We start from the raw sequence: 10069 nt of genomic DNA, 5'->3' as shown, positions 1-10069 counted from the left end.
GCGGCGCGGGGCGCGGGCACGGCCCAGGGCTGGCGCGGGCTGGCGGCGTGGACGGACGGGCCTGTGCGGGCCTGCTACGGTCTCGGCGGGCCACGGCGGCAGGAAGCCCGAGAGCTGATGTGGCGTGTTGTGGGTGGTTGAGGGAGGCGGCGGACATGTCTGTCGGCGGGGGCGGACACTTTCGGCGGCGGGAGGAGGAAGAAGGCTAGGGTTAGGGTGTTTTCAACCGAGATTTCGGGGGAGAGTGACATATATATAGGTAGAGGGAGCTAGGAGAGTCCAAAAGAGGTGCGGATTTCGCCGACACGATCGTGATCGAACAAATGAGAGCATGGAGGGGGTTAGGATGGGCTCACGGGCTGTGGTGAAGAGGGGCTGGGCTGCAAAGAGAGAGGGGTTACGGACTACGCGGTTAACCGTTGGGGCATCAAACGACCTCCAAATGGAATGAAATTTGACGGGCAGTCTACCGGTGCTATACCAAGGCCACTCAGCAAATCTCGGTCCATTCCGAGAACGTTTTTTTCCTGCTCACGAAACAAGGTCTGAGAGGGACGACGGGCGCGTGTGAGAGTGGTTGGGCTCAGAACGGACAACGGAGAGGACCGCGGGAACCCGAACGGATGCAAGTTTTGAAAAACATGCATATGAAATGCAGATGATGACATGGCAAAATGCAACACGCAAGAAAACGACATGGCAACAATGACGAATAGCTGGAAGACACCTGGCGCATCGGATCTGGGGCGTTACAGCAAGGAGGCGCGCCTGTCCCCCTGGGCGCGCCCCCACACTCACGTGCCCCTCGCAGCTCCACCGACCTACTTCTGCCTCCTAGATATACCCATATACCCCAAAAACATCCAGGAGCACCATAGATCGGGAGTTCCGCCGCCACAAGCCTCTGTAGCCACCAAAAACCAATCGGGACCCTGTTCCGGCACCCTGCGGGTGGGGGGATCCATCACCGGTGGCCATATTCATCATCACGATGCTCTCCATGATGAGGAGGGAGTAGTTCACCCTCGGGGCTGAGGGTATGTAACAGTAGCTATGTGTTTGATCTCTCTATCTCTCTCTCTCTCTCTCTCTCTCTCTCTCTCTATCTCTCTCTCTCTCTCTCTCTCGTGTTCTTAATTTGGCACGATCTTGATGTACCACAAGCTTTGCTATTATAGTTGGATCTTATGATGTTTCCCCCCTCTACTCTCTCGTAATGTACTGAGTTTTCCCTTTGAAGTTATCTTATCGGATTGAGTCTTTAAGGATTTGAGAACACATGATGTATGTCTTGTATGTGCTTATCTGTGGTGACAATGGGATATTACGTGTCTACTTGATGTATGTTTTGGTGATCAACTCGCGGGTTCAATGACCTTGTGAACTTATGCATAGGGGTTGCCACACGTTTTCGTATTGACTCTCCGGTAGAAACTTTGGGGCACTCTTTGAAGTTCTTTGTGTTGTTTGAATAGGTGAATCTAAGATTGTGTGATGCATATCGTATAATCATACCCACGGATACATGAGGTGACATTGGAGTATCTAGGTGACATTAGGGTTTTGGTTGATTTGTATCTTAAATTGTTATTCTAGTATGAACTCTATGATAGATCGAATGGAAAGAATAGCTTTGTGTTATTCTACTATGGACTCTTAAATAGATTGATCAGAAAGGATAACTTTGAGGTGGTTTCGTACCCTACAATAATCTCTTCGTTTGTTCTCTGCTATTAGTGACTTTGGAGTGACTCTTTGTTGCATGTTGAGGGATAGTTATATGATCCAATTATGTTATTATTGTTGAGAGAACTTGCACTAGCTAAAGTATGAACCCTACACTACAAAAAAAGACACATCCCTGACATTTTGGGCCGAACGAATTTTTTTCTGTCATACTTATGATACTTCTATGACGATAATTGTGACAAAACCCGATATCATCATAGATGTGGTGGGCTCCTACTTCTATGACAAAAAATCATGATAGAAAATGGGCTTTTCGTCCTGGGTAGGCTGGAGACGCAGCTGCATGACATTCTTTGGGCCGTCCATGACAGAAAAAACCATGGTAGAAGCGAGGGCGAGGAAAATTTTAGGGTGTTCCCGGTTACGGTGGGTGGTCGGGGCCGAGCGATGCGCGTTTCTCTCATACACGTATGCGCGTGTGCGAGGCGTTGGGCTATAACTAAACCCGAGAGAGGCGTTGGGCTCTAACTGAACCCGAGCAATTGCACTGCAGGCTACACGTTACTGAACCCGAGCGATCGATAGATGGATGTTAACTAAACCCGATCGAGCGATTCCTTCGGTACTGCTGCTAACTGGAGCCGATCAATGCTGCCTCTGGATGAACAGTGAGTAGTGGGGGTGGATGAACAGGACCCCGTGGTGTTTCCTCTAGATGAACAGGACCCCGATCGATCAAGCCGGTTGTGGATGGATTAACAGGACCCCGTGGAGGGATGGATGAACAGGACGACCGCGTGGAGGGCTGGATGAACAGTGTACGGTGGTGTAACACCCCAAATGTAAACTTCCATATTTGACAATGTATCCAACCTTGTTCTTCATCCAATTCCTTTTGGGTTCAATCCTTTTTGGCCTCTTTTGTTTTGTTTGTGGTTTTTTTTACTTATTGCATTGTCTTTTCATTACTTGTCATCTTCATTATGCATTTGCCTTCTTATGTTCCATCATGGCCTCATCTTAGTGTTGCATTTATGCTTCTTGTCATGTTGCATTTCATCATCCTCTTCATGTGCATTGTGTGATTCATGCATGTTGTATTGTTGCTTGACCCATGTGTCATCCATACATGACCACCTCGATGCATCACCATATCTCCTTCTCTTTTCTTTCTTGTTGCAAGTGACATCTTGCCCTCCTTCATAAATGTTCATATTCTCCCTATAAATCTTGCTCCATGTCCTAAACCTCTCTGCCAAATATCACCTTATTTGAAGTTGTTTTGGTCAGGTTCAAAAATGACACAAGTTTGAATTATATTCAAACTTGTTTTATTTTTCTACCTCTAAAAAATGCCCAAACCAATTTATTCAAATAGTCCATAATTCCAGAACCCCAGACATATTTTTATATATCCCCAACACCTCTATTATCTCTCTGCGCTTTTCTTGTTTATTTTTCCGTTTGAAGAAAAGAAAAGAAAGCAGCAGTGGGCAGCCCAGCAGCATCACAACACGGCTGGTCCTCCTCACTCCAGGCCAGCCCAGCTACCCCAGTGAGCCAGCATTGCTCGCTCGCTCCCCCTCCTTTCCACGCTGGAGCACGTGCCGGCCCCACCTGCAGTGACCCGAACCCTGTTCCTCTTCCTCCTCCCTCGCTCGTTTCCTCTCACAGTAAAAGCAGAGGACAGGGGCACACATGGCCACCGTGGCCACCACGTCCCTCACTTCCCCCTATAAAGGGACAACACAGGGAAAGCCTAGGGTTCCTCCTCCTCCCTTCTTTCCCCTCCACGCCGCCGCCACGGGTAAGAGGCACCCATGCCCTACTTCCCCGCTCGGTTTCCTCCCTACAGCAACCATGACCGGCTCGAGCAAGAGCTCCTCGCCGGCGTAGGTGCGTCGTCGGCCTCCCCTCCATCGAACCCGAGCGCCGCAGCGCCTCCCCGAGTCCATTCTGACGCCGATCTGAGCCCGAGGACACCTTCCCCGACGTCCTCTTCGTCCTCTACGTCGTCTCCTTCTGGGACAGCAAGTCCACCAGAAATCTTCGCCACCCCGCTGTCGATCTACTGCGCCACCGGACTCACCTCCTTGTCATAGGTATACTAGGTATACCCATCCTCCTCCCTGCTCGCTTCGCTAAACAAGACGTTCCTGATGAAAAGAGTATGATCTATCAATTCAGAGGTGGCCTTAGAGAGGATCTGCAGTTAGCTCTCGTTCTTGGTGAGCCTACTCAGTTTGATCAATTCTACAATATGGCCCTCAAGCAAGAAGGTGCTCAGCTTAAGTGTGAGGCTTCTAAGAAGAGAATCAAGGATGCAGTTCAGTCTTCTTCTTCCTCTCAAGTGGCAGCTAAGCAGCAAAAGTTCTACCTTCCTCCTCCTTCATTTCGTCAGCCTTACCAGCAGAAGAACTCAGGTGGTTGTGGATCTTCCCACCCACCCAACCCAGGGTATCAGAACAAGTCAAATTCTCAAGCTCCAAGGTCAAATGCTCCTTATCACCGTCCGCTCTGAGAGGTGACTTGCAACAAGTGCCAGCAGAAAGGTCACTACGCGAACAAGTGCTTCAACCAAAGGCGCCCTCCGCCTCCTCCTCCTGTGAGATCTTCAAGCAATGCAGTGGTCAAGCATAATCCAAAGCATGCAAAGGTGAACATGATGAATGCAGCTTAGGCAGAGGATTCTTCAGATGTGATCATGGGTAATATCTCAGTAAATGACATTCCTGCAAAAGTTTTATTGGATACTGGTGCATCGCATTCTTTCATTTCAAGACCTTTTGTGGCTATGCATGATTTGGTTACTCAAGTATTACCGAGTCCTTTGTCTATTGTTTCCCCGGCTCGGCAAATGAGTTCTCGAGCATTCGTTCGGGATTCCGTTATCAAGTTGGGCAACTATAAATTTCTGTCTTCTCCAATTGTCCTTGGTGACTCGGATATTGATCTAACTCTCGGGATGGACTGGCTTTCTCAGCACAAAGCTCAACTTGATTGTGCTGCCAGGGAAATTCAATTGACACGCTCTTCCGAGGATGTTATCATCTATGCCACTCGTGATGAATCTATTCGGTTGTTTTCTCTCAATGAGAAGGGCGAGTTGGATGCTATTTCTCAGATTCTAGTCGTTTGTGAGTACCAAGATGTCTTTTCAGAAGAGCTTCCGGGTATGCCTCCGCATCGGCCAGTTGAGTTTGTTATCGATCTAGAGCCTGGCACTGAACCCGTTTGCAAGCGTCCATACAAGCTTGGACCTAAAGAGCTGAAGGAATTGAAGAAACAGCTCGATGAACAAGAGCGTCTGGGTTTGATCAGACCAAGTTCATCTCCATGGGGTTGTGGAGTTCTTTTTGTCTAGAAGAAGGATGGCATGGACCGACTGTGCGTTGATTACCGTCCATTGAACAAGAAGACAATCCAGAACAAGTGTCCACTTCCCAACATTAATGAGCTATTCGAGCAACTCAAAGGTGCTAAAGTATTCTCCAAGCTTGACCTTCGTATGGGTTATCATCAAATTCGCATTCGTGAACAAGATATTCCCAAGACAGCTTTCAGAACATGCTTTGGTTCTTATGAATATACTGTCATGTCTTTCTGCCTTGTCAATGCTCCTCCAACATTCTGTCGAATGATGAACTTCATCTTCAACCCCTACACCAATGAATTCGTCTTGGTATATCTCGATGATATTTTGGTCTTCTCCAAGAATAAGAAGGATCATGTCAAACATTTGCGATTGGTGCTCGACAAGCTCAGAGAGCATCAATTCTATGCGAAGTTTTCCAAATATGAGTTCTGGCTTGATGAAGTTCTTTATCTTGTTCACATCATCTCCGCGAAGGGCATCGCTGTTAATCCCGAGAAGGTGTCTACAGTTGTGAATTGGGAACCTCCTCAGACTGTCAAGCAGCGCTGCAGTTTTCTTGGTCTTGTAAGCTATTGCCGAAAATTCGTTGAGAATTTCTCTAAGATTGCAAAGCCTCTTTCCAACCTCCTCCAGAAGCATGTCAAGTATGTCTAGACGCCTGAGTGTGACGTTGCTTTCAACACCTTCAAATAGAAGCTAGTCACAGCTCCTGTCTTGACTCCTCCTGACGAATCCAAGCCATTCGAAGTTTTCTGTGATGCTTCTCTTCAAGGTCTCGGTGCTGTGTTAATGCAAGAGAAGAAAGTTGTGGCTTATATGTCGGTGTACTAAAGTAGGGGTACCTTAGTATCCCGAACTTGTGCACGGGCAGTCGAAGCATCCCGCGGCAAGGCTTGCCGAGTGCCCGCCAAGGTCCTCCGTGGTTCCTTTTGGAGCCATTCAAGAACAAAGTGTTTTTACTGAGAAGACAAGGCCCCGGCAAGAGGAGCTTGCCGGCAAGGCCAACCAAGGCATTTCAAGGAACTTGCCGCGACGCGCCGCGTGTCCCGGCAAGACCCAACGAGCGACAAGCTTCCGGGCGCGACAAGACAACGACCGTGGCAAGGCGCTTGCCGCGGTGAAGCCACCACTCTGTGCCCATGCTTCAGCGCATCCGACAACGTGTCACCACAGGATCGTTCCAGGCGCACGTGGCGAGAGGCTGTGCAGCCAAGCGGTGCGAGGTGGCGAACAGAGATGACGAGATGGCCAAGTGGTGGCGCCCCTAACGGTCACTTTTGTGCACTGTTTAAGCGACTCAGACGGGCATTAAATGCTTTTGTCCCCTACCGTCAGAGTTAGGTAGGGGGCACTGTACAAGCAGTTGTACCAACCTCACCTTTTACACTTTTACCCCTGCATGCGTTGCCACCTGTCGGTGACCCCTTGAGCCAATAAAAGGAGGCCCATGCGCAACGTAGAGGGGGGTTGGACTGATTCAAAACCAGAACACTCCCACGCCCTCGAGCAAGAACATAATACAACCACAAAGTAGCAGTAGGAGTATTATCTCTCCGGAGAGCTCCGAAGCTGGGTAAAATCGCTCGCGTGCCTCGCCTCGATCCGCTCTTCGTGCAGCCTCCGCTCCCTGCCGGACCGAAAGGGGCCCTGCCCCATAGGTGTTCGTTCCCCACGACATCTTTGGAGCGCCAGGTAGGGGGCGTCAAGGTTGTGTGAACCTGATCTGGCGTTCACGCGAGCCACATCGTCATCATCTTCATCGACATGCCACCGAAGAAGAAGGCTTCGGAGGTCGCTGCTCCGTCCGCGTCGAACCCACCACCACCGGAGGAAGCAGGTGGTGGGGTAGACGTCGGCGGAGGAACGGGCACCGACGAGGGAGCTCATGCTGCTGCCAGGTCCAAGGACAAGGCGGCACAGACCTCGGCATCCGTACACGCACCGTGCCCATCTCAGGAGGCGCGGGACCGACAGCGTCATGGTACACGCGTTACCATACGTTCGTTGAGCCAAGGCCAAGCTGGTGGATCTCGGGATGCTCAAGACCAGCATGCACGCCAACATGGTGGCACGAGCGCAGCACGGTCGCCTGGACGAGATGCTGCTCCTTGTAACACAGTTAGAAGTTCGAGCATATCCCGCTCCTCGCACCGTTCGCCACCGCCACCCAAGACTCCAGAAGAGGCGTTGGCCCGAGCTCAACTGCTCTTGGATTACCCTCCAGCGGCGGACAAGATCGACGATTGGAGGGCCACCATTCAGAGCCTCATCGGTTTTGCCAACGGCGACACTCCCCGGCAACCGAGCACATCGAAGCCGCGGCAAGACGCCCAGGCACGTGCCGATGGTGACAAGACCGGTGGGGGTGCAACCACCATGCACTCTCCACCCCGAAGGCCAAGATCGCCGACTCGCCGGGTCAACCTCGACAGCGACTCCACCGCATCGTCTGACCCTCGAGCTCGTCGCGACCAGCGCCAAGTTCTTCAAGAACGGCAACAAGAAGATGCTCGTACCCGCATCGAGCGCCGAAGAGAAGCGCGGCGTCAGTCAAAACAGCACGCTGGGCCCATTGTTAATATGCATGCGCCTGGGGAACCAGGAGACTTGCCGTACGTGGTAGGTTGCCCTGCGTTCACTCGTGAGCTGCGGCAAGTCCAGTGGCCCAGCACAAAGAACTTCAAGCCAGATGTACCCGAGAAGTACGACGGCAGGTTGCATCCGTCGGAGTTCCTCAGCATCTACACCATCGCGGTGTAAGCTGCCGGGGGGCGCGATGACAAGATCCTCGCCAACTACTTTCCGCTGGTGCTCAAGCCCAATGTCAGATCCTGGCTCATGCACTTGCCGGACAACTCCATCTCCTCATGGGCAGATCTGTGCCATCAGTTTGTCGGCACCTTCACAGGCGGCCAGAAGCCCCATGGCCAGGAGAGCGATCTTCATCTGCTCGCCCAGAAGGAAGGAGAACCCCTGTGCAAGTACATTCAAAGGTTCGGCCAAGTGCAGCGCAACATTCCAGACGTCCACCCTGCCGCGGTCATCAGCGCGTTCCATCAGAACGTGCGTAACCGCAGGATGCGGGAGGAGATGGCGATGTGCAAGATCAGAGATGTCAGCGAGCTATACGTCCTGGCCGACAAGTGTGCATGTGCTGAGGAAGGGAGGAAACTCCCCGGAGAGAATGCAGGAGCAGGAGGATCTGACAGTGAGGATGCCGCCCCGGCAAAGAAAAACCGGCGGCGGAACAACAGAAGAAGGAAAGGAAAGATGTGGTAGCTATCGAGCAGTCCGGCAATGGAGGTGGCACCAAGGAAGCAAAACCTGTGGCGGCCGCCGACAAGCAGGGCGGCTCCGACAAGCAATACTGCAAGATCCACCGTACCAAGGGCCATGATCTCCAAAGTTGCAAGAAAGTTGAGCAGCTTGTTGAGCAGCAGAAAGCTGAGTACGAGCGACGTGACAAGGAGAAGGCCCAGGAAGGTACTGGCGGGTCCGGCAAGAAGCGTCCCGGCAGGGGAGGATGCCGCGGCAAGGCCAAGCAGCGGCAAGGAGACAGGCCTCCCCGCGGCCGCGACAAGGAGGAGGATGAAGACGAAGATGAGGATATGGATGATGACGAGGCCGACGAGTAGGAGTTTCAGAAAGCAACAGAGGTTCTGTGCGTTGACGGAGGTGCTTCTCTGCATACTTCGCACCGCCAGCTCAAACAGTGGGTGCGGGAAGTTAATGCAGCAGAACCACCAGTTGAGTCACGCAAGCCTCTGAAGTGGTCCAGCACACCTATCATCTTTGACATTGAGGACCACCCTGATCGCATAACTGCGGTCGGGTGCTTGCCGATGTTGGTTTCACCAACTATCCGCAACGTCTAGGTCACAAAGATGCTGGTTGACGATGGGGCCGGCTTGAATCTGATCTCCTCCGCGGTACTCAAGAAGCTCCAGATCCCCAACAGCGAGCTCGAAGAGACCGGCACATTCCAATGAATCAATCCAGGAAGGAGCAAGCCGAAGGGGAAGATCACGTTGCCAGTGACATTTGGCAGCGAGCTAAACTTCAGAACAGAGAAAGTCACTTTTGACGTTGCTGATTTTCCATTGCCCTACAATGGGATACTCGGCCGTCCAGCGCTCGCCAAGTTCATGGCAGCCTCTCACTATGCCTACAACATGCTCAAGATGCTAGGTCCGATAAGTGTCATCTCTGTCCCTGGCGACAAGAAAGATGCCCTTATCTGCACCGACAAGATCTATCGGGAAGCAGCAGCCGCAGCAGATAGCAAGCCACTTACCGCTGAAGCTCCCGGGGGGAAGAAGAAGACCAAGTCTGGCAAGAGCTCTGATGCTCACTCCGGCAAGCGCACCTCTTCGGAGTGCTGCGCTACCGTCGAGGACGCACCATCGAGCTCCACCGGCAAGTGTAAGAAGGCAAAGACAGCTTCACCAGAGACCAAGAAAGTGGCCGCCAAGGAGGACGACACTGGTTGTACCTTCACCATCAGTGCCACGCTTGACCCTAAATAGGAAAGCGCGCTCGTTGCTTTCCTGCGGGCGAATGTCGACGTGTTTGCATGGCAACCGTCTGACATCCCCGGTGTTCCTAGGAAAGTAATTGAGCACCACCTTGCCTTCTGTCCTCACGCGTGGCCCGTCAAGCAGAAAGTCAGAAAGCAAGCAGTGGAGCGCCAAGAATTTATCGCAGAAGAGATCAAGAAGTTGGAAGCAGCAGGCCTTGTCAGAGGAGTACTCCATCCTACGTGGCTATCCAATCCTGTAGTCGTGCGCAAGGCGAACGGAAAATGGAGGCTTTGTATTGACTTCACTGATGTTAATAAAGCTTCTCCCAAAGATCCATTTCCCTTGCCGCGCATTGACCAGATTTTCGACTCCACGGCAGGATGTGATTTGCTTTCATTTCTTGATGCATATTCAGGATATCATCAGATCTTCATGGCAGAAGAGGATGAGGAGAAAACCGCATTCATCACTTCATGTGGCACAT

The sequence above is a fragment of the Triticum aestivum genome, chromosome 3B (assembly GCF_018294505.1).
Source record: "Triticum aestivum cultivar Chinese Spring chromosome 3B, IWGSC CS RefSeq v2.1, whole genome shotgun sequence".
Lineage (NCBI taxonomy): Eukaryota > Viridiplantae > Streptophyta > Magnoliopsida > Poales > Poaceae > Triticum > Triticum aestivum.
The sequence above is the reverse complement of the archived record's forward strand: the minus strand, read 5'-3'. Positions refer to the sequence as shown.